Source organism: Rhyacophila brunnea, unplaced genomic scaffold, assembly GCF_057557595.1.
Source record: "Rhyacophila brunnea isolate RB1 unplaced genomic scaffold, BYU_Rbru_1.0 scaffold_6, whole genome shotgun sequence".
Classification (NCBI taxonomy): Eukaryota; Metazoa; Arthropoda; class Insecta; order Trichoptera; family Rhyacophilidae; genus Rhyacophila; species Rhyacophila brunnea.
In genome coordinates this window covers 4,787,529-4,810,326 of record NW_028233276.1, presented here as the reverse complement: position 1 = coordinate 4,810,326, position 22,798 = coordinate 4,787,529, and the positions used below count along the sequence as shown (strand labels likewise).

The 22,798-nt window shown below is 34.1% G+C and overlaps 1 protein-coding gene across 1 annotated transcript in view; it reads left to right on the top strand.

Moving 5' to 3' along the window:
• The first annotated feature begins 9,990 nt into the window (after positions 1-9,990).
• LOC147065133 (uncharacterized) overlaps positions 9,991-22,798 on the top strand; it is a 97,442-nt gene continuing 84,634 nt past the window's right edge. The window contains exon 1 of the mRNA XM_085956712.1: positions 9,991-10,767. The gene's annotated coding sequence lies outside the window, so the exon portion shown is untranslated. The remainder of the gene's footprint in view (positions 10,768-22,798) is intronic.

Here is a 22,798-nt window from a genome sequence, read left to right as displayed (position 1 = left end):
CAAATGCATTCATACTGTGGTACCCAAGGGTCACTAAACGACCACAGGACCGCTATATGACCCGCTGGATTGACGTACTCACAAAGTTCGGTGGATGTAGGTGGCAGTGAAAAACGTGGCTATGGTAAAAATGATGTCAGATTCTTGTGGCAGGCAGGCGACTCATTCATGTGTTGGTATCGTTACTTTCAAATGACACTACCATTGTCCCTAAGTGATTTCGTCGTGGCTGCAATGCCAGAAGAATTTGTCCTTTCTCTACCAACAGCAAAATTCATATTAGGCAAATTATCAAATTGCCTCTACAATCCGTGATCAATCGATCTTTTCCAACTTATGAAAAAGTTTCTTCCCACATTTTTACGGGAAATTCTTGTTAAACATTCACTAAACATAAATTGACTCCGTGCACTGGATTTAAACACAAAATGGAACATTCTTGCAACAGAAACCAATGGTTGTTGCACCAGAAATGATGCTGGAGACCAGGGCCCATTCCGGGTTATTGTGCCATGAATGACAGTGATGTACATACATACAAAAAATATCAAAAGTATTATCAAAATTGTATGTTGTAGGAAGGCGAAACATAAAATAAATAATACTTCAAATTACTAGATTCAAATTTAGAACATATTTTTTTGTTACAAATGAAAGTTCTTTCGAGTAAGTAGCCTGGCTATCTATGAAACCATAGAATAAAGAATTAAGAAGTAATTACCTATGCTATTATAATCGTAAAATAAGCGTATATAATAAAAATATAATACCTACTTATATTTTATTTTTTGCTGGGCGCTTTTGTTCAAAATGTAAGCACCTTACATACTTTTCGTCTCTTTATTTTAAGCGAACGTCGGATAACTGCACTTATAACTTATGGAGAAGCTCGACTGTAACCTACCTGTTATCAGTTGAGTCTGTTTACACGGAAAATTCTTCTCTGTCAAGTTACTGTGTCAAGCTGTTAATTTTTTTTTCAAATTTGGTTCCGATTTAAGTATTCAAAATAACAGACAATATTTAATTATGTTACCTAATAATTAGTTTGTATTTTTTATAACTTTTTACAGTGTACTTAATACGTAATTCAAAATGTGATCATGTTGATATTCCCCGCTCTTGGGATTATATTAAACGTAGAAAAAATACTAAAAATAAAAAAATAAAATAACTTACATTGATAATTAACGCTTTCGCTGCTGAATAGATAATGAGATTTTAATTGCCCCCTTTAAAATGCACGTTAATTACATCGATCGGCCGCCTGGTCATTACGCACCGTGTGCGTCTTCCGCGTCCAAAGTATTAAGTAGTGCTCATTATTTTCTATCTTTTCATGTTATTCCACCAAGAAATAACTGTAAAAAAAATAATAATCATTGTATTCTACAAAATACGATATTGTGTTCGAAAACTTGTTTATTTCATATGTTTGCCGATTCGTCATTTGCAATGATCGTGACTTCTTTTAAATATTCTAATTATGTGCATACAACGATCCCTGCATTCCTCGAATACTATACAATCTGCATAGTGATGAAATCGTCATTAAAGGTTTCTACTGATATTTTTTTATGTATTGTTCCTGATTTATTAAAATAATTTATTCATGTAAACCACCACTTTGAATTTGCAGGTTCAACAACTTTAATTCGAGACAGAGATGTCAGAATTAGGGAAATAATATCAACTAGTTACCTAAATAAATCGCCATCGGTGGACGAATGATAACAATAATCTCCGCTTATGAAACAAACCATGGGTATCGAGCTCGAATCCTGGTTTTGATAAATTCACATGTTTTTATTCAGTGAGTGTTTGAACCGATACCATGAACTTAATTGATAATTGAGCAAATGGTTAATATGCAATGCTGCCCTAAAAAAAATCTGTTTAGTAGAAATCTTATGAAGACGCAACGGATTGTAGAGCCAATAAACAAATACTTTGTAAATAAGGTACTGTTAAACCCTCGAATGATCCCCATTTGGGGATGTCTCTGTGAATCTGGAGAGGCCCAAATCGATACCAAATCGACAAATAGTAAGGGTTGATTACGAAAATAAATAATATTAGAGCAGGAAATGCTGTAAATCACGGCCGTTTAAAAATATCGGCAATGTCGCAATTGTCGCCGTTTTTCGACAACGTTTCTCGCTGAAAGCGAAACACAAGATGGTGGGTAATACGCGCCAGACGGCCAAACAGTAAACATCGTTAACTCGCGCTTCATGTAAAAGAAATTGTAACTGTGAAAAAATGTAACCGTTAGTATATATTAACGTAAATACATCTCGTCGTTTCCACCACAATTCCGGTGTGTTATTTTTCCACCTCCAAGTCCTGAATCCAGACGAAAATCCATACCAAGAAACAAAGTGACAGCGTGTTTTCACTTTCGAAAATGGAGGGACTTGACAGTACCTGCTACGTGATTAATTTACAAAATATGCCGTGTATAATTAAATATATATAAAAAAAACAAATAAAAAACTTTTTAAATTTGCTATTGGTCTTCTTTTCGACTACAATATACTTTATTTTATCAAAAAATACTAACACCGCATATTATTTGTAGGCTCACTTTCAAAATCGAAAAACTGAGTACTAATAAATCGTAAATATCACGTGCTAGAGCTTAGGTGTCGATAATGTTATGTAGGTATGAAGAGAAAGGCCTGGAAAATTAACTACCATGAGGTACTTGATCCATTCAATTGAAGGTACACTTGTCGTAGTAAAGATTTACGTATACAAATTTTAGCGAAGAGTAAAATCACCGTAAGATTTTGTATCAGTCGCCTTGCCGCGTTTGGCGCGCAAACCGCCTTAACGTTTCGCGCTTTTATTACCTTTCAAAAACAAAATAATTAGTTATCTGTTCCATACATAATACCTGCGCGAATAACACGGTAAATTATTGCATTCATCGCATTCGCGCCCCCCATCTGTCAAACTTTACCGCCAAAATTTGAATCGTAAAGACACGGATATAAAATATTGTTATTTTTTTTTTTAATAATGTAAACAGCGGTGAATGTTTATTTTTGTGTCAGTGAACATTATTTTTTATTATAATCATAAAGTGTTGGTTTTTTTACCGAGCGAAGGCTGTTTGGATGTAATTATAATGATGACTATGTTAAAAAGACAAGATTTTTTATAATAATTGATATTGTTAGAATTGGGCAAACTCAATAAATTATTACCCAGTCATGGCCATATGGTAAATCGCTATGTCAATAACTAATATAGTTATGTACATAGACAAATATTAAAGTTGTATAACAATTATTTGTTTCATAATGATTTTCATATCAATAGTCTTCTTTTTTATGTGCTAACTGTGAAGGTTGGCTACCATATTTTTAATATTCTTCTTGCGAATTTATCCTCTGGTCGAACCATTATTCTGATTAAGCAAAGCCATACAGATTTGTCATGATTGGGCTTCTAAAAACCATTCATACATTTCTGGGATTTTTTTATTATTTGGTTGGTAGCTATCTCTCGAAGATGTTTCTATTTACTGACAAAGCAATCGCTTCGTCTGTTTAATAATGGAAAACTGCCACTGATTCTCTGTATCCATGATATCTTGACGATTCCCTCGTAAACCCACATGACAAAGCCTTTATTTTATTATATAGGTAGTAAGTATTTTTATGATAATACTTCTATAAGTATAAGGAAGCATGGTTGGATATAAGGGAAGTAAGGTATTGTTTTTAGCTAAGAATTTATTTTTATAAATATTATTATGTACCTAGATATTATGTAATGTTGTAGGTCCCGGGTTTGAATCCTGGATATAGAAAATTTACACATGGTTGAGCGTATTTGGACCCGGACTATGGAACTAATAAGTAAAGCAAACCCATATCTCGTACAAAAAAAATCTATTAATACAACCTCCATCCTGTGGTCGTGCATAATGATCATCCCGGGAGTCCTTGGGTCGAACACGGTGATGTAATTTAATTGTGTAGGTACCTACTTACTTTAAATATTACGTATGTCATTGTAATTTCTTGGATTGTTTAAAACTATGATTATTCACATAAATCATAATTATTCATATAAATTGTAAGTAAGTACTTACTATGGCTATCGAGGAAAATACCCTATGCCCCGAGACTAGAGCGAGAAATATCTATAACAACTTTACTGTGCTAAGAAATTTAATTTAAATCTATTACATATAGGTATGATGTATTATAATTTTACCTCATACGAAAACCTAGGGCATGGTTCGTAATAGGTAAATCTATAAATATATATTAGGATTTGACATATAAAAGCTTATCTCGTTGAAGAGCTTTAGACACCTATCAATATCAGTAAATTGAAATTAAAATACCTACTTATTATAATATGATTGTACCTACATACCACATCTTAAGTATGTATATTGGTATATTATCAAGACAATCATATGAAATACTCGTAGTTTGGACTATCCTCGTGTGGCCATTTAATGTTCTTTGATAGTCCTTCTTGTACTTATTTTTCCTAATGAAAACAGAGAATGCGTGCCAATTTAAGGGTCATTATTTATTTACGACCTCTGCAAGATTTGCCTCGACCTTTTTTTGTACTAGCTTTTCTTTTCTTATTTGTACAAAACTTTTCCTTCAGATTCGGTTTGGCGAGCTTTTCTTATTAATATAAAACGAAAGTGTCGAGGAACGACACTATATTTCAAAATAAAGCGCGAAAGGGTCTTCAATGAAAAAGAAATCTAAATGATACTGTTCTAACATGTATCAAACAAAGAACGAACGGTCATCATAAATATACATAGAATTTCTTTTAAATATTGAAAATACATAATTATGAAAACACTTCTGAGAAAATATATTATAACCAATAAGAAAAATCGTTTTTCACCCCGCAGGATCGAACCTGCATCTCTCGGGTTTCGCGCCCATGCTCATAGACGACTATGCTAATGGCGCCGTACTTATTTGCGACAAATTTTAACTAATGGCTTTTAATACTCTCTGAAGCGCTTTCGAAATTGAATTACTATTGACGATCGGCTTTCGTATTTTAAATCAAAGTAGGTAGGTATTACTTTAATTACTAACCGACGTCACGGATCACTCCAAGATTTTTTGTTGTAACTTACTAATTGAACTTGCTAATAATTTTTGATGGTACGTAACTATTTTTTTTATTCAACAAATAATTCACTAGATTTAAGAATGGAACATTCGGTACAGTTCGGTTATGAGGAATACAGCGGAAAACAGACTTTGAAAATACCCGATATACTGGATTATTTGTTAGTTTAGGTTAGTTTAGGTTAGGTTAGGTAAGGTTAGGTTTGGTTAGGTTAACCTAACAAATAATCCAGTATATCGGGTATTTTCAACATGACGTGTTTGTTGCTGTATTCCTCATAACCGAACTGTACCGAACATTCTAATTAAATTAGAATGTCCAATAATTAGATTGTTACATTCTTAAATAGTTAAATAAAAAAATAGTTATTTTTTAATTTATGAATATTTGTTGTTATATTGGCTACCGTGTCATGTGGTATCAATGTTAACTTTCTGAGATAAATCTGAACAGGTAATTTACATCCGCGGATATCTTGATAGTTTTTTTCGGTTTAACTTTACCGTAATATAATAATAATAATAAATAATAGCATTATTACTACAGTTGCTGTTGCCATCGTCGTTAGTGAGTTGTAAAATGCGCCCGCAAAGTAGCAATTGGGGCACAACTCCGTTTTATAGCGGCAAAACTGAACGTAAGCTCGAATCACACATAAATGACTCGCAAGTGGGGTGTCAAAAGAATATCAATACTTTCAACAACGAATCAATACTTTTTGTGAGATAACACCAACATCAAGTATAATAAATATTTTTGAAGTTATACTTCTTTAGGCGCGTTTGGACAATCAGATTAGAGTGTATTTTAGCGTGTGACATGTAACACATAATTTATTTTTTCACACAAAAATAAACGCACTCGTTTAGATTCGAATCACCGATTGTTCGGTAATCAGCCGAACGCACTACCATTACGCCACAGTATGATACTCCAATCGTGACGATTATACAGTATAATATTATAGTTTAGAATTGGTCCGTTGCCTAGGCAGCGAATTTTATTATTGTCGGCCATTTATAATTCCTTACGCAAAAAAACTGTTAAACGTTATAGTGACGGTTGTTACTTTAAAAATAAACGATAAATAATTATATAATTTATTAAATAAAGTTAAAGTGTATAGAAATAAAACAACGGCGTTCCAATAAGCGGTCCTTTTACTTGAGTGTGTAATTTAACAAGATAATAATTAAGAGCTAGTCGAAGAATTTAGGTTATCACAAATTTTGTTTTGTTACGCCAAAGAAGTATAACTTCTACTGCGTGTACATAAGTACACACACACACACCGATTTTTTTCCAAATGCGATTTTCTTTGACGCAGATGACGCTATAGATTCGTTATTCCAACAATAATTATTATCAGTGGACTGGAGCGGACCCTTTTTTCCGCTCCGCTCCAGGACATAATACGTGCTCCACTACACTCTAGCTAGGGTCTGCTCCGCTCCGGTTAAAAAGTTGAAAAGCTAAAAAAATTTCCCACGTTCATATCGTAAAAAAATATGTACAGGATTGCACCATAGGGGGATGTTCGGGTGGCACTAATCTGAGCGGAAAATACTATATTTTACAATTTATTACATACACTGAATCATAAAATATTAATTATGTTCGGTGGTTCGGTCATATTCGGAAAACTGCGTCAGGGATGGAAATACATAAAGCTAAAAACATTTTTGAAGGGCCATTTTTGTCATAAATTTGTTCGGTGGCTAGCGAATAAGTAGCCTGTGTCGTAATTTTTATTGTGATATTAAACATTTTTATAAAACTAAGTCCCCTGCCAATTCCGTCGAACCATATCGATAATAATTAACAATTATTTTAAATCACTTCACATGCAGAAATGTGTGTTATATTTATATACTTAGAATTAAAAATATTTTTTCAATTCTTTTGAGTGGCCCCATTTTTTTAAGATATTGATATTATACTTAACTGATGAAGGACTACCTCATCTGATTCTTGGAAAACCATCACTGCCGATACTAATAAAAAATATATCGATATGACATCCCTACTCAAGGGGAATTTATTTATATCAGACGCGTTAAGTTTGATCATATTATGAGAGGGTTATATTATATAACAGACGTGGGCAAACGCGGCTCCGAGAGCCGCATGTGGCAGTCTTCGATGGGTTAAGTGCGGCTCCCAAGATCTCTTGATACAAATATAGACATTTTCGTTCCCCATTATAATTGTATTTTCACGAGTTTTCCTTAAAATTAATTAATTAATAACTAATAATTTTCCTTTAATTTAATTAAATTTTAATTTTTGTATAAGTATTACTACGTGAGAACGTGGCTCTTTATATATATGAAAACTCAGAATGTGGCTCTCGTTTACTTCATGTATGCCCATCCCTGGTATATAACTACAAAAATTCCAAGTAGTCCGCGTGGACAGATTGGGGTTAATCGTGCTCATGGGGGCCTCGCACCCTATGTGACTTTGGACGGCGCATTAAATAAAACGAAAAATTGGTTTTAAAACATTTAAATCACGGGACCCTTGTACAAAATAGAATTCGTGAAAAAATCGAGGATATCTTCAACGCGTTTCAAATAAACGTAATATTCAGAACCACTACCAAGCAGCGCTCGAAATAGAAATTTTACGAACCGGAGCATTCGATATTATTTATTTGTTGTGTTTTTCTTTTTTATTTTTTGATCTGCTACTCATAAGCAGTGATTACCCGAGGGTCCAATAAATTAATGTCTATATATTATTTATGATCGTTTAAGGCCATGCATTAGTTGAGGCACGGTCTAAAAAGATCGTTGCTAGGCGATGCGCGGATTGCGGGTCGCGGGTGCAAATGACGCCTGTCAAACGAAATATTATTTGTCATATAAATCCAACATACGTCCATTTCGTCACTGTTCTGGCAGAAAACACTAATTCGAAAAAATTACATATTGAGTCAGTTATACCAAAATGTTCCTTATTTCAAACTTTACCATCTGGAAACCTTCTTAATATATCAACAGTCTTTAATTTAAAATCATCCTTTTTACGATTACTTAATAAACTCACATGATAGACCATTTCAAACATTTTAACAACTTCAAAGTCAAATTACTCAAAACTAGTATTCTCCAGTTAGTGTGTTCTGCCAGAACAGAGACGATTTTATGTTCTGTTTATTGTTCTATTAGTAACAATAATAATATATTCATTGACATGTTTTCTTTTTAAAGTAAATGGGTAACGTTTTTGGTCATCTTTACACGATTTTAGAATTAATTGGCCCGTCGCACTCACGCAGCAAAGTGACGTGTTTCTGGCTCGACGTTCTCTCACTGAATGCGAACGAGTCCAAAATTTCGTCGCGCCTACAGTTGAAAATTATTTGGCGTTTCACTGATGCGTCACCTTAATCAGTTAATTTAGTAATAACATACAATAATATACCCACAGACATTGAAGATATCGGAAGGTGAAACCCGTGACGCTAAACCCAAATCCTATGGAGTAGTACCGACATCACTCTCATTAGATATTGGATATATTATATTGGGTAGGCCATCGTTTTATTAGCTTACTTTGATGTAAAAGACTTTTTTTGAGAAACAACCAAGTATGTACGATGAAAGCCAAACATTTTATAGAGGTTGAAATCGTAGCCTCTTTAACCCCATGGTAAATCTGGCTCCGACGCTACGTGAATAAGATGACTAATGTATTTGGCGTATTATGTAGTAACGTAGCTAGGGATAAAATTTGAACAATAATTAGGAATGATTTTGCTAATAAAAATGCAAGAAAAATATCACCTCGACTTGGTAAGTACTTTTGTAAAAGGTAATATCAAAATCTTCGATAAATTATTATACCTTCTTATTATAATATTAAAATTATGAATATTTTATAAAAATAGTTTTAAAAGTAACTTATTAGCACTGCTAAAATCCCAAATCACCTCATAACCATATTATTTGAATGGTAATATAATATTAATGCGGCTTATAATACCTAGGGACCTCGCGCGCATGATCCAATTAGGTCTCGCACTTCTAAGGACCGGCCTTGAGTACCTACACATGACTTTACAGTTAGTGGATCGCTATTTCCAATTTCTACCCTTAAATTTTTCCTTTGAATATAATAACCCTTAAATATAATAATATTATCACTAATTCTCGAAATAATATGAAAATAAATTGTCAATTTTTAATTTTGCACTTTCAAAGAAATTTTACATCTGCGCCCGGGGCGGCTACGCCACTCGCCCACCTCTTACCACGCCACTGCTTTTTTAGGATAATACCAGGGCCCGAAATGGACCGGAGCGCCGTTCCGGTTCATGAAATAGGTAAAATTATCACTGCGTCTCATAGAAAAAATATTTTGACCGTCTGAGCTAGATAGTTTAAAAAGGACAAAAAATCTGACACATTTATTTTTATAAAATACACATAAAATTTGATACCTATGTAAATATCTTCAGAAAATTGTCGAGCGCTCCGGTTCGTAAACTTTTCCATTTCGAGCGCTGGATGACACGTCTTTCAAATACTAATCAAAACTTACCGAAAATAATCAGAGTAATGATGAATAAAATTAAGTAGGTACCTAGGTACGTCCTGGCAGAAACTTACCTAGGTATTTTTTTAAAATTTATAATTTTTTTGATACCTAATAAACAATTGTTTTTTTTGTTTACAAAAATTATTAATTGCAATGTATCGTATACATAATAGGTACTATTATATTATTATGTGACATTTATTATAATAATATTATACTATTGAATAATATCGAGAAATTGTTGAGAAAATATTGTTGCGCGAACGCTCTATGACCATAGAGTAAAACATAACCTTACAAACTCTATTTTACTCTATAGTAAAGTTGACAGCTGTTCCGTACGCTGAGAAACTTTCTTTTGTCACTTTATGTTTTCGTAAACATTACGAAAATTCGACAAAACAATCGAAACACAGTCGTGTCATTTGTTTTAAAACATTTATTTGTTTTAGATAAAGTAATTCAAGCTCCTATACTTTAATAATCCGTGTAATATTCTTTGTGTGTGTTCAGGGCGACGTAAACATTTTAATGACGGCTATTCATAGGCGATATGTGGCGTTTTGAAACCTTTTTACGTTTAAAAACGTATTTCTAGTTGATTTTAACAGTCTTAATTATGATTTGTATCCATTATTTGATATATTCGACGTATTTGTTTGCTTATTTGCGGATATTTTAGAGTTTTACAAGGCAGTCGTAAGTTGTGAAAACATCACGCCCTTGGATGAACGATAACTTTTAAGTTATCGAGACTTTGTCATTTTACCTCGGCAGTATCATTATATTCAAAGATTATCCGTATTGAAAGAGTGCGTGTGTTGTATTATTCTTTAACAGTGAAAATGATTATTATTAAAACATGTGTCGTGAAGAAATGGTAGGTAGATGGAACAATACGATCATTCCATGGTTAGAAACTGTGACATATTTGCTATTGCTAGCGCGTGTTTAGGTGTGGTTTATGAGTTTTTTTGCAATGTTTTCTCTTTCGTTGTGTACACACTGCATGTTTTCATGTAAACACCTCGATTAAACATGAAAAATATAACTTCGTATCGAAAAGTAAACAAACGAATGGATAACCAAAACGTAAGTTGCCTTAGATTTTAGTACTTCCACGTCTTGCACATTTATCTCAACAAAATTTGAATGTCGTAGAACTTAAAACATTTTAACATGAGTATTAATAACGATATACTTAACTGTTTCTTTCAATGACAACATGCTGACAACCAAAAGTCATTAAGTACACCTGTAAAACAATTCAATTGCCATTTCAAACATCTATCTATTAGATATGATGTGAACAATTCTTTAATTTACTTATAATTAATACATTTATGTTGAAATCATCATATTGTTTGCCATATTTTTGTTACATCGGCACATCGCCCTTTACAATGAGGCCTGCAATGGTTTCGATCTGTTGGATTGCTAATTACTGCATTAGGCGGTTCTCCAAACACCATCTACATTCTACCATATAGAATCAACAGTACTTAGTTAAGCCGCGTTGACACGGCCCAAGTACGATCCAAGTAGACTTGGATAGGAATAATTAGTATGAAGATGTCTCATCCAAGTGACAGCTTCATACTATTTATTCCTATCCAAGTGCACTCGTATGTGACATCTTCATACTAATTATTCCTATCCAAGCTACTTGGACCGCGTCCTACTCATCCAAGTTAACTTGGATAGGAATACATAGTATGGAGCTGTCACTTGGATAGGAATAAATAGTATGAAACTGTCACTTGGATGAGACATCTTCATACTAATTATTCCTATCCAAGTCTACTTGGATCGTACTTGGACCGTGTCAACGCGACTTAACACGGAAAGCTACACATACATTGTTTTATAGGTTATACAGTTACCTATATCCTAAAATTTACGCAATATTAGTTGGTTTTTATCTTACACCTTTTCCATTATTTGAGTACCTACATTGAACATTATATTCCACGCCATACAGATACCCCTTTAAGAATTTAAGAGCATACTGAATAATGAATTAAGTGCCTATTGACAATCTATAATGACCACTATTTACACTATGACGAAGGAAAAGTCATTAATAGATAATCCATGAAAATTATGATTTTCCACTGCCTATCTGAGGTAGAGTAACATAGGTACTTAATTCAATAGAATTTATTATATTACTACACAATACACATTTAAAAACGTTAGGTTTATGTATAGGTTTAGGTATAACATGGTATTTAAGTATACATATATAATTATAAATACAGTAACAAATTCAATGAAAACATTCATTGGTAGTCTACCGAGTAAGTTAAAAAGACCATTGGATGTTTAGAAATTACATAACTACATACTTCTATCTACATTTTACACTCACCTCACGTAAGTGGGATAATATATCGATATCCCTAGCCCAGTGGTCGGCAAACCGCGGCTCGCGAGCCACATGTGGCTCTTTGGCCCCTTGAGTGCGGCTCTGCCACAAATGCCCTCTGCCCTATTTGAGATGGCTACAAAGAAGAAGCAAAAGAAAAACGGAAGACGAAAACCATGAATTTAAAGTTGAAGGACCGAGACGAGCGTTTTTTCAAAACTTAAATGGCCTACCGACCTGTATTATTTTCGGGAAAAATTGGCGCATAACAAGAAGTCAAATTTGGAGAGATACTTTACAACTAAACACGCCCTGTCACGTCATTTAGCATTAAATATTGTATCGGTGATGCAAGGAAGAGAGCAGTTGAGGAACTTTAGAAGAGTCAAGAAAAATCAAGTTCTGTATTTAATTACTGTATACAATCTTCCAACAATGTTAATATTGCAAGTTTTGTGGTCGGTAAGGAGATTTCTATGAGAGTAAATCAAGAGTAAATTGAGAAGTCGTCTTATTGATGAGAACCTGGAATCGTGCTTAAAATTAAAAACAACAAGATGAAAACTTGACTTCCTAAACTTTCCAAGGAGATGCAAGGCCATTATTCACATTGAGTGTTTGTCAGTCATTGTCATGATTTAATTTTATGGATACCATACTTACAATTTAAGTTTTATTAAGTTAATAAACAGTGTACCTACATATTATATAGTTTGAGTTTTTTTTTTTTTTTAATTTGGCTCTCAAAAGAAATCTCAATCGTTGTACTATAGATATTTGGCTCTATTGACTAATGAGTTTGCCGACCACTGCCCTAGCCTCCCAATTGACATCACGAATGGCAAGTTAGTTCCACACAATGGGAGAAGAAACAACTTCACTGATGTTCCCTATGTATTTACTATCATTATTAAAACATATATTATACAATTTTGATAACACTTATACTATGTATGCCAGTGGCGAAGGATGAAGGTAGGCTATTAAGATCTGCCATAAATAGTGCACACTAAACTTTGTAAGTCATTCGTATTTGTTTTCATTGAAATAAGACTACAATTTACAGATGGTGTTGGTTAATTTTTAAAATCCATTTAAACCTTGCATAAACTGAGTCATAATAGATAATAGTCAAAAAATACTCGTATATCTATAAAATATCTAAAATATTAAAAACACAAACATAACTTTGGGTATTTTATAGATAGAATAATATTTTTTATATATTATAGTTTGATTTAGGCAGGGCTTAATGAATTTAAAAAAAATGAACCAACAATATGTGTAATATATTGTATTCTTAATCAAACGAAAACAAATAAGGATGAATGAAAAAGTGTGTACAATTTTGTCGTATTGATCAAAATATACCAAAACTATTATGGTTTGTTTGCAGGGTTAAATTGATTTTTAAAAACTAACCAATACCATGTAAATTTTAGCCTTACTTCAATAAAAACAAATACGTATTACTAACAAAGCTTAATGTGCACTATTTATGGTGGATCTTAACAACCTACCTTCACCCTTCGCTACTGATGTATGCACATGGGTTAGTAAAATAATAATTAGACTCTAACCTCTATAGTCTAACTAAAACTAAATCATTGCAGAATCTCTAAAAAGCATCTCTCAATTATTTTTCAAGTTCCACGTGTAATATTATGAAGAATTCTTCGATATGGATTTATTGTGAGACAGTCGTCCAGCACCTTCATCATCGGAAGCGCGATTACCTGGGGTGGATCCTGGTTTCCTTTAGCAACTCTCTCCACCTGTCTGTCCCTCTACATATTTGGCTTTCCCCAGTTATGTGGTAGGTACTGGTAGGCGACACCTATGTTATTTCAATCTAGCCAGCGAATTTTCGGCTTTCGTATTTTTCTGCGGCCAATTGAATTGCTCTATTTGCAGGCGTATTGTCATTCATACGGTGCGCATGACTTAGCCAGCGCAGTCTTCCAATCTTATTCGATTGAACTGCGTTGTAATCTACGCACATGCCATATAGTTCAGCATTACACTTTATTGTGCCTAAGTATGGTAGCATGTGCAAGTAAGTACCTATATTATTAGATATCTTTTACAAAAAAACTTAAGAGTTTTGAACACTCACTAAAATATCTACTTAGGCACGCACTTATAGCATGTAGTTATTTACTCACTTATCGTAGGTAGCTTGTTGTGTAGATAGGTACCTTCTTTGTTTCTCAATCTAATGAGCAAGGTGCCTATTTTATTTCAACAAATTAACTGAGATTTTGTCTTCTTATACTTGTGTGTTTTTTCCTTCTATTATTTCTGTCATTTTTGAATTCGGCATTGGCGTAGGTACCTACGTTATATTTATTAAAAAAAAAATATTATTGGGCGCGTACATAATATACAATATGTACCTATATCTTTCTTTGTTTGAAACTCTTAATTATATTGAAGATGTCTGCTTTTTATTTGTACCTATATAGTAATAGACAGAATTAAAAAGAAACATTAAAAAAACCCCTAGCTAAATTAGAAATGTCATAGAATGTACACAATTACTTAGCTTTATTGCATACAATAGCGCGATGCAGAACCATACTTAAATCCCTTAAGAGCAGACACACGGCATTGTAGTCAACCTGCGTAGACGCACGTCTACGCCCGTCCACTGCAAATGCCGTGTCTAACTTCAAGAGGCCAATTTCGGCGACCTAATTTTAATGAGAAAAACATATAGGTATTATTCTCATTAGAACTCGTTTCGTGACGTGTTTCTTAATACATTCTTGTTAGAACGCCTGCTTAACGTCGACAACTCTGCATTACGCTCTTAACTCTTAGCTGGTTGTTTTTTCACATTATTTTTACGATCCACAGACAATTAGGTAAACCAATATGAATCTATATAACTTTGAGAAGATTTTGACTTTTGAGGTCCGATTACCTACCGATAGGGTCAAAAGTGTCTTAATAATCATACAATTGTCGTATTGTGTAGTTGATTTTAAGGTTTGTTAGTGATTGAATCTCATGTGTGTAGTAATGTAATATGTATTGAATAAGTTAGTGTGTAACTAACTTGCTTTCCTATTGTTTAGCGGAAATAATCATGTTTATAGTTTGTATCTAAATATGAAACTATTGGAATTTCTGGCATATATCCAAAATCTAGCTACGTGCACATCTGAATAATTGATTAAACTATTATTTGGAATCGAATAAAGCAGTAGACGCATTTAATATTAAATACTTAAACTTTGTGAAATAATCCTCGTTTATTATTGGTTTATATTCTTACAGATTATTCAATTGAGTTGGGTAAAATTGTAATCTTTTTTGTGATAAGTATGCCCGTTTTATAAAATGTTGACTTGCAGATCTATCCCAGTTGTTTGACTAACAATATTTCGATTCACGATGTCTAGCGAAGCAAAAGTAATTATCATTACGTATGCCTACAAACATTTTGAAGAAAACTATTTTCCATGGATCAAACCCTCTGGTTTTACCGAATAATTCATATAGATTCAAGTTGTTAACATTTTAAATACTCCCTGGCATGTATAATGCCTAGTGCAGACCAAGAATCATCTGTAGGTTCCTACTTGGACAGATTAAATAAAATGTTTGTAATTAATACGTCTGTCCTAACAAAAATGCACGTGCGCAATCATTTGTTTGAAACTAATGCATTTTTACATCTGCAAACATTGCAATCAAATTAAATTTAGTTTGAACAGTTTACATCGTAGAAATTTGCGCGCTTTAAGGCTATACCTCAGCTGGGGCACGGTCTAAAACGATCGTGACTACGCGACGCGAAGATTGTGCAATCGACGCCTGCAGAACAAAACATAATTTGTCATAAAAATGCAACATGCGTCCATTTAATGTTCTGTTTATTGTTCTATTAGTAACAATAATAATATATTCATTGACATGTTTTCTTTTTTAAGTAAATGGGTAACGTTTTTTAGTCATCTTTAGATGATTTAAGAATCAATACCCCCGTCGCCATCACGAAACAATTTGACGTGTTCACAGCTCCACTTTCACTCTCCGATTGCCAGCTAGTCCAAAATTTCGTCGCACCTATAGTTGAAAATTATTTGCCGTTTCACTGAAGTATGCTCTTAACCAAACCACCATGCTTCCGATGGAGCACTATAAAATTTCCTCCAAATATGCTACACTTGCTTGTTTGCCGGTAGTTTCGTACATGGTTTTCATCTGCAGCGTGGACATTTATTTTTATTAATACTTTGAATAGTTTTTTTATACACTGTTCATATTGTGTCCACGGACAGATGGACTTTGACAGTTGATCGTGTCATCACCAGGACTGAAATTACGAAGCGTAAAATCAGTAAGTATTTGACCGCGGAATTGTGCCCATATGGTTCGTTAGAGACAAAGTCCGTACCTATATAATCCGGATGTATGAGAGTTCATCGATTGAGGACATCGGGGCCCCATCATGCAGGTAGTTCACGTTACCAACTTTTTATGATCGTCTTCGTTCTTTTTAATGATATATCCAAAATATTCCCATCGATCAGCAGTCTTTATCCAGTTCTGCACTCCAATCAAATCCAACGTGTCTCCCTTCATTTCATCGATACAGCACAAACGCGGTCTTCCCACCATTCGTTTCTCGCGAGGATGATTGATTGGTAAGGATTATTTGTAGAACCTGCATGTTTGGCATACGGTGAATATTCTTCTCCTTTTGGTGTTTCTAATCGAAGGTTGGCGACCAATAATTTCTAGTACCTACAACTTTCTATCTTGGCCCAGTCGTATCAGATCCCCAACGCCGTGAACATTGAGCCACTTACGGAGCTTCCGTAACTAAGAGAATCTCTTTATATCTAACGTCTGCTGCCCTGCTACATTCCCCGCATTATGAGTTAGAGTAATACTAAAGCACTTGATAGTAATTAATTCTTTTGTCTCGTTTTTGAACCTATTCATTGATAATATTATGATCAGCCCAGGATATCTTTATCATCTGCCACATCTCGAAAGCATCCAGCCTTCATACTGTCCATTCTTTTAACGTTCAGTGGCTATCGACGGTAGTTAATCATATTTATGTATCGAGACGGTGAATTGTTACAATAAGTTACTCAACCTTTTTTTTCTTCGGGCCAAATACACATATTTGTAAAGTAACGTGGGCCGCATCACTACTGGTGCTACGAAAAAAATCATGAAACCCCTCCTTTTTTACTAAACATTTTTGAGATTTTAAAAATTATGCGTGTTTTTTTAAAACAATCGTGTGCAATAGCAACACTCTTATACCAGATCTGATGTGGACCATAATGACAATCCTCTTTGGGTGTCGAAAAAGTCAAAACGAATCTCATGATATACGAAATTCCTGATAATAAATGTGTTTCGGGCCGCACATAAAAGCTTAAAGGGCCGCAGGTTGAGTATCGCTGGTCTAAACGCTCTGAACTGTCAAAAAGTTCTGTTTTTGGCTGTGTTAAGAGCTTACATAAGTGAATGGGCAAATAATTTTCAACAGTATGTGGAACGTAATTTCGGTCGCATTGCCAGTCGGAGAGCGATAGCGACGTGTGAGCACGTCAATTTGTTTTGTGATGGCGTCGGAGGAATATATTCTTAAATCGTATAAAGATGACTAAAAAACGTTCCGTATTTACTTGAAAAAGAAAACATGTCAATGAATATAATATTATTATTACGAATATAATAATAAACATAACATTAAATGGACTCATGTTGAATTTTTATGACAAATTATATTTCGTTCGGCTCGCGGCATTTGCACAATCCGCGCATCGCCTAGTCACGATCTTTTTAGACCATGCCTCAGCTGAGGTATAGCCTTAACTTTTAGAGTGAGATTTACATGTTTGACAGTTTAGACTTTAGAGTGTTTAGACGGATAACTTATTGTAACAATTATAGTACCTCAATAAATAAATATGATAAGCTAGTCGATAGCCGCTTGTGTATATAACCCCCTGATCGCCGTTCGCCAAGTACCCATAGTTATGTCTTGATTTGAGAAGAGGCGTTTCATTTTTTTTATAAGTGTTTCTTGTCTAGCACCCTCAAGCAACTCTTCATTGAGTCTTATTCTGCTTCCTATGCGGGTCCAAAAATCTTCCTCAGTAGTTTCCTATCAAAGGATTCCTCACAGAAATTGTCCACGTTTCGCTATCATACGCAACATAATAATATGTTGGTGGTATTGTTTTCTACAGCCATAATTACACAGAAGTACCAAAGTAAGGTTGTATAATGTGACAATACGAATATACTTGTCCCTCCATATGAAAAATCTCCGCAGACTTCACTGTCGCAAAATCCGTCTGGCGCCATACTCTCGAATATCCTCCTTGTAGCATACGTAGGTATTTATTGATTATGTTTACGCAAACACAATATCGAAAGGCGTTGGTATTCTATATTATAACGTGGTTATTTTTTTGCACTGTCCAGCGCGAAGATGCGCTCGAAACAGTTATTCTGTAGCAGCAGTGAAACACTCCGAAACCAGTTGGCCACGATTGCCTCGGCTTTCCAAACCGAACCGTCGCGAATTTAATAAATTCGCACAAATGTGAAATATTTAATCTAGTTGTGCAACTTCGCTACGAATTGAACAACATAAAAAATACTGTCCAAGAAAAGACGCATGGTTCACAATAATTATGGACCAAGTCCAATTTTCATTAAATTCGTTTTTTTTTTGATTCAGTGGCTAGTTAAAACAGATTTCTATATTGTGTGTTCAGACGATACATCAGTGAAACGGCAAATAATTTTCAACAGGCGCCACGAAATTTTGGACTCGCTAGCATTCGGAGAGCGAACGTCGAGGTGTCAATACGTCAATTTGTTTCGTGATGGTGACGGGGATATTAATTCTTAAATCGTGTAAAGATGATTAAAAACGTTACCCATTTACTTGAAAAAGAAAACATGTCAATGAATATATTATTATTGTTACTAATAGAACAATAAACAGAACATTAAATGGACGCATGTTGGATTTATATGACAAATTATATTTCGTTCGGCATGCGTCATTTGCACCCGCGACCAGCAATCCGTGCATCGCCTAGCCACGATATTTTTAGACCATGCCTCAACTGAGGTACAGCCTTAAGGCTATACTTCAGCTGAGGCATGGTCTAAAATATCGTGACTACGCGACGCGCAGATTGTGCAAACGACGCGTGTCGAACAAAACATAATTTGTCATAAAAATTCAACATGCGTCCATTTAATGTTATGTTTTTGTTATGTAATAATAATAATATATTCATTGACATATTTTGTTTTTCGAGGAAATGCGTAACGTTTTTTAGTCATCTTTAAGTATACGATTTGAGAATATATTCCTTCGATGCCATCACAAAACAAATTGACGTGCTCACATGTCACCGTTTCACTGAACTATGCTCTTAATATCACAATCGTAGCTCTACAATTTTCCGCATAAATGGCAATACTAGTATTTATACATAAAATTGAATGTGAATCATATCCATCTTGACAGTTCTTTCAGCAGTATAAAGAGGTATTTGGCAACATTAATTTGCTAATATTAATAAAGACTGAATATACCTACTCTATGTTTAGTCTAATTATTCAAATTGATCCATGTAAGTACTATTAAAATATGGTAAGTGAAAACATTCCTGAATTTTACAAAATGAGTTTTAACTTTAGGTCCAAATATCTCAGGATCAAATGTTAATGTTTGTTATGCTTTTAAAACATGTAATTATGCGATGCAATTTTTGATGTGTGTCGATACTCGACAATTCAATAATTCAAGTGGATGTATTAAAAAATACTAAATATACTAAATACTTAGATACTCTTAATTTTACCTCGAAAAACCTGGAAAAATTGACTGTAGAGCGCCATACTGCCTTTAATTTAAGTGATAGCTATGGAGGCCCACCAAATATCCTGGCCTGGGGGCCCGCTTCAGGGTGTAGGGGCCATGATGTAGTGACATAAACTAAGCCGATACTATACGTCACCTGTTATTGCCAGATCATGTCATCGTGTGTTCTCTCTCCTTCTTTCCTCGGCGTTTCGTCTTTGTAGTCTTCGTCGGTCTCTGCAGAAGTAATTCTCAAGAGATTGATCTATAGAAGTGCACTGTTGTATGAATGCGAACACCCAAGTGTATTGGAAAGCGGTGACGGCCCAAGGCAAAGTACCACCATTAGGAAGACCCAGAATGCTGTGCCCTTTCATTTCTAGTCTCAAATTGTACGTAAATTTGTTCAGTAATCTCCTAACCTACCTTTTTATTATGCAATTATTTTCGGCTATCTTAAAAAGACAAACGCAACTCTAACGGAGCGACCTCATCGTATGTTTTATGGAAAAAACCGCCATTGATTTCAAAAGTTGTAAAGATCGCGTTCATCATCCCCTAAGCAATGCATCACCTGTCTACCCTTACGAGACGTTTCTGTAGAAAAGGTTTCTGCTTAACCAGGGAACACAGAATTGGTCTCCTTTAACGTTACCGTTTTGTGTATAGGCTCAACATTAACACCATTTAAAGTTTAAATCATCGCCTAAAATTACACTATTTTGGAAGCTTTGCCGTACCGTAACATCCGTAACTGTTGAAATTAATATTGACCTATTGTAAGTAACAGTGAGTATTAGTTAGCTCAGTTAGATGCCTTCACATTGGTGTATCACTAATTCACCGTACGGAATAACATTCATATTCAGACATAAATGTACGTATGAGACTTCTACCTAATGTAACGTTTTCGAAGTGTCGAATGCTTGATACGTAATAACGTTTACCTTGCTTGTAAAAATACAATTTAAACAAATACGGTTATTTTCTAAACCTTCACAAATAGTGCTAAATTGATTTATTATTCCATAAAAGTACCAACTGCAACATAATAAACTATCGACATCTTTAAATACTATGAAATTATTGGCTGTAATTTTAACTCACGTTATCTTCGAACCGCGATAGCCTTTTATGGTAGCCGTATAGCCAGCGACCCCCATCTATATTTGCAAAAAACGTAATTTTTATTAACATAAAAAAACACATATTAGGTAGATATTATTATAGTTTCTAATTGGAGCTTGAAAAGGAGCGGTTTATTAAGATTTTCCGGGCAACGCGGAAATTTAATGCAAATTTCATGAATTCTTCAGTATCTCGCTAACAATTTCTCAAGAAATGATTAACCTGAAAGTCTTGAAAAAATATTAAATAAATTATCTCTATATATTTAAGTATAACGCGTTAATTGCGGTAAGTGTGTATTGCATGGCCCCCACAAGGGGGGGGGGGGGCTGACAGGGCCTTAGCCTAGGGGCCCGGGCTCAGAAGGGGCCCGGCGAGGCGAGTCGATCAGAGAAGTGAGATAAACACTCATCACAAATTTTCTTTACTAGTAAAAAAAAAGTCGCCTGCTGTGCTATTTTTCTTCGATAAAATCATTATTTAAAATTATGTGGTTGTACGATACAATTTTTAATTGTGTATCAATACTCGCCTAAGTACTCCATAATTTAAATGGATATATTAAAACATACAAAAACACACTAAATATACACATTAATTTTATCGCATACACCATTTGGAAAACATTACTTTATCCTTAGTGATAGGTAGGGGGAGGGGGGGGCGCCAAAAATCCTATCCTGGGGGCCCGCTTCAAGATGTGGGGGCTATGGTGTATTGTATTGGAACAGTTTTCGCCACTTCTTTTTAGATGGAGCTCGTATCTCATTTTCTACTGTAATTTTGGTATTTGGTCATATTCATAATATAATTTAAGATGTGTCAGATTTCCGTATACACACGACGTGCCACGATAGGAACAATGCATCCATACGTTATAATATTGTGGTATTTTGTGTAAGACTAGATACAGTACATAATATATTAATAATGTTATATCTACGAAATTATATCAATGAAAAAAACTAGTTTTACCATAACAATAAGAAAATCGTATATTTAAAATTTTATTTTACACTAACTTTACAAATTATAATTGAAGACGTTCACAACATTATATGGGGAAAAACAAAGAAATTGGTACTTACACTATTAACAATATTTATACAACAAACAGCGTAAATATAAAAGTAAATGTAAGTAATGAGCGGAGTAGACTCATAATAATAATAAGAATTCATAAAAAATGTTCACCTAAACTCACCCTCCCCCAAGTGGATTGTATCCAATGTCATTGATTGTATCAGACTCAGTGGCGAAGGGTGGATGTAGGCTGTTAAGATCTGCCATAAATAGTGCACATAAAACTTTATCAGTCATGTATTTGTTTTCATTTAAATAAGATTACAATTTACAGATGGTGTTGGTTAGTTTTTGAAATCCAATTAAACCCTACGAAACCAAGCCATAATACATAATAGTCAAACAATACTGGTCTATCTATTATAGTTTGGCTTAGGCAGGACTTAAAAAAATGCGTATTATATTGTGTAATATTATATATTCTTAATCCAAAGAAAACAAATAAGTATGAATGAAACTATTATGGTTTGGTTTAGGCAGAGTTTAATTGATTTAAAAAAACTTACCAACACCATCTGTAAATTGTAATCTAACAAAGTTTAATGTGCACTATTTATGGCGGATCTTAACAGTCTACCTCCACCCTTCGCTACTAGTTTCAGTATTCGAAGCCATTTGATTGAACACAGTTATTGGCCTTTATGTACAAATGAATATGACATAAGTGAAACCTTTTATTTTGC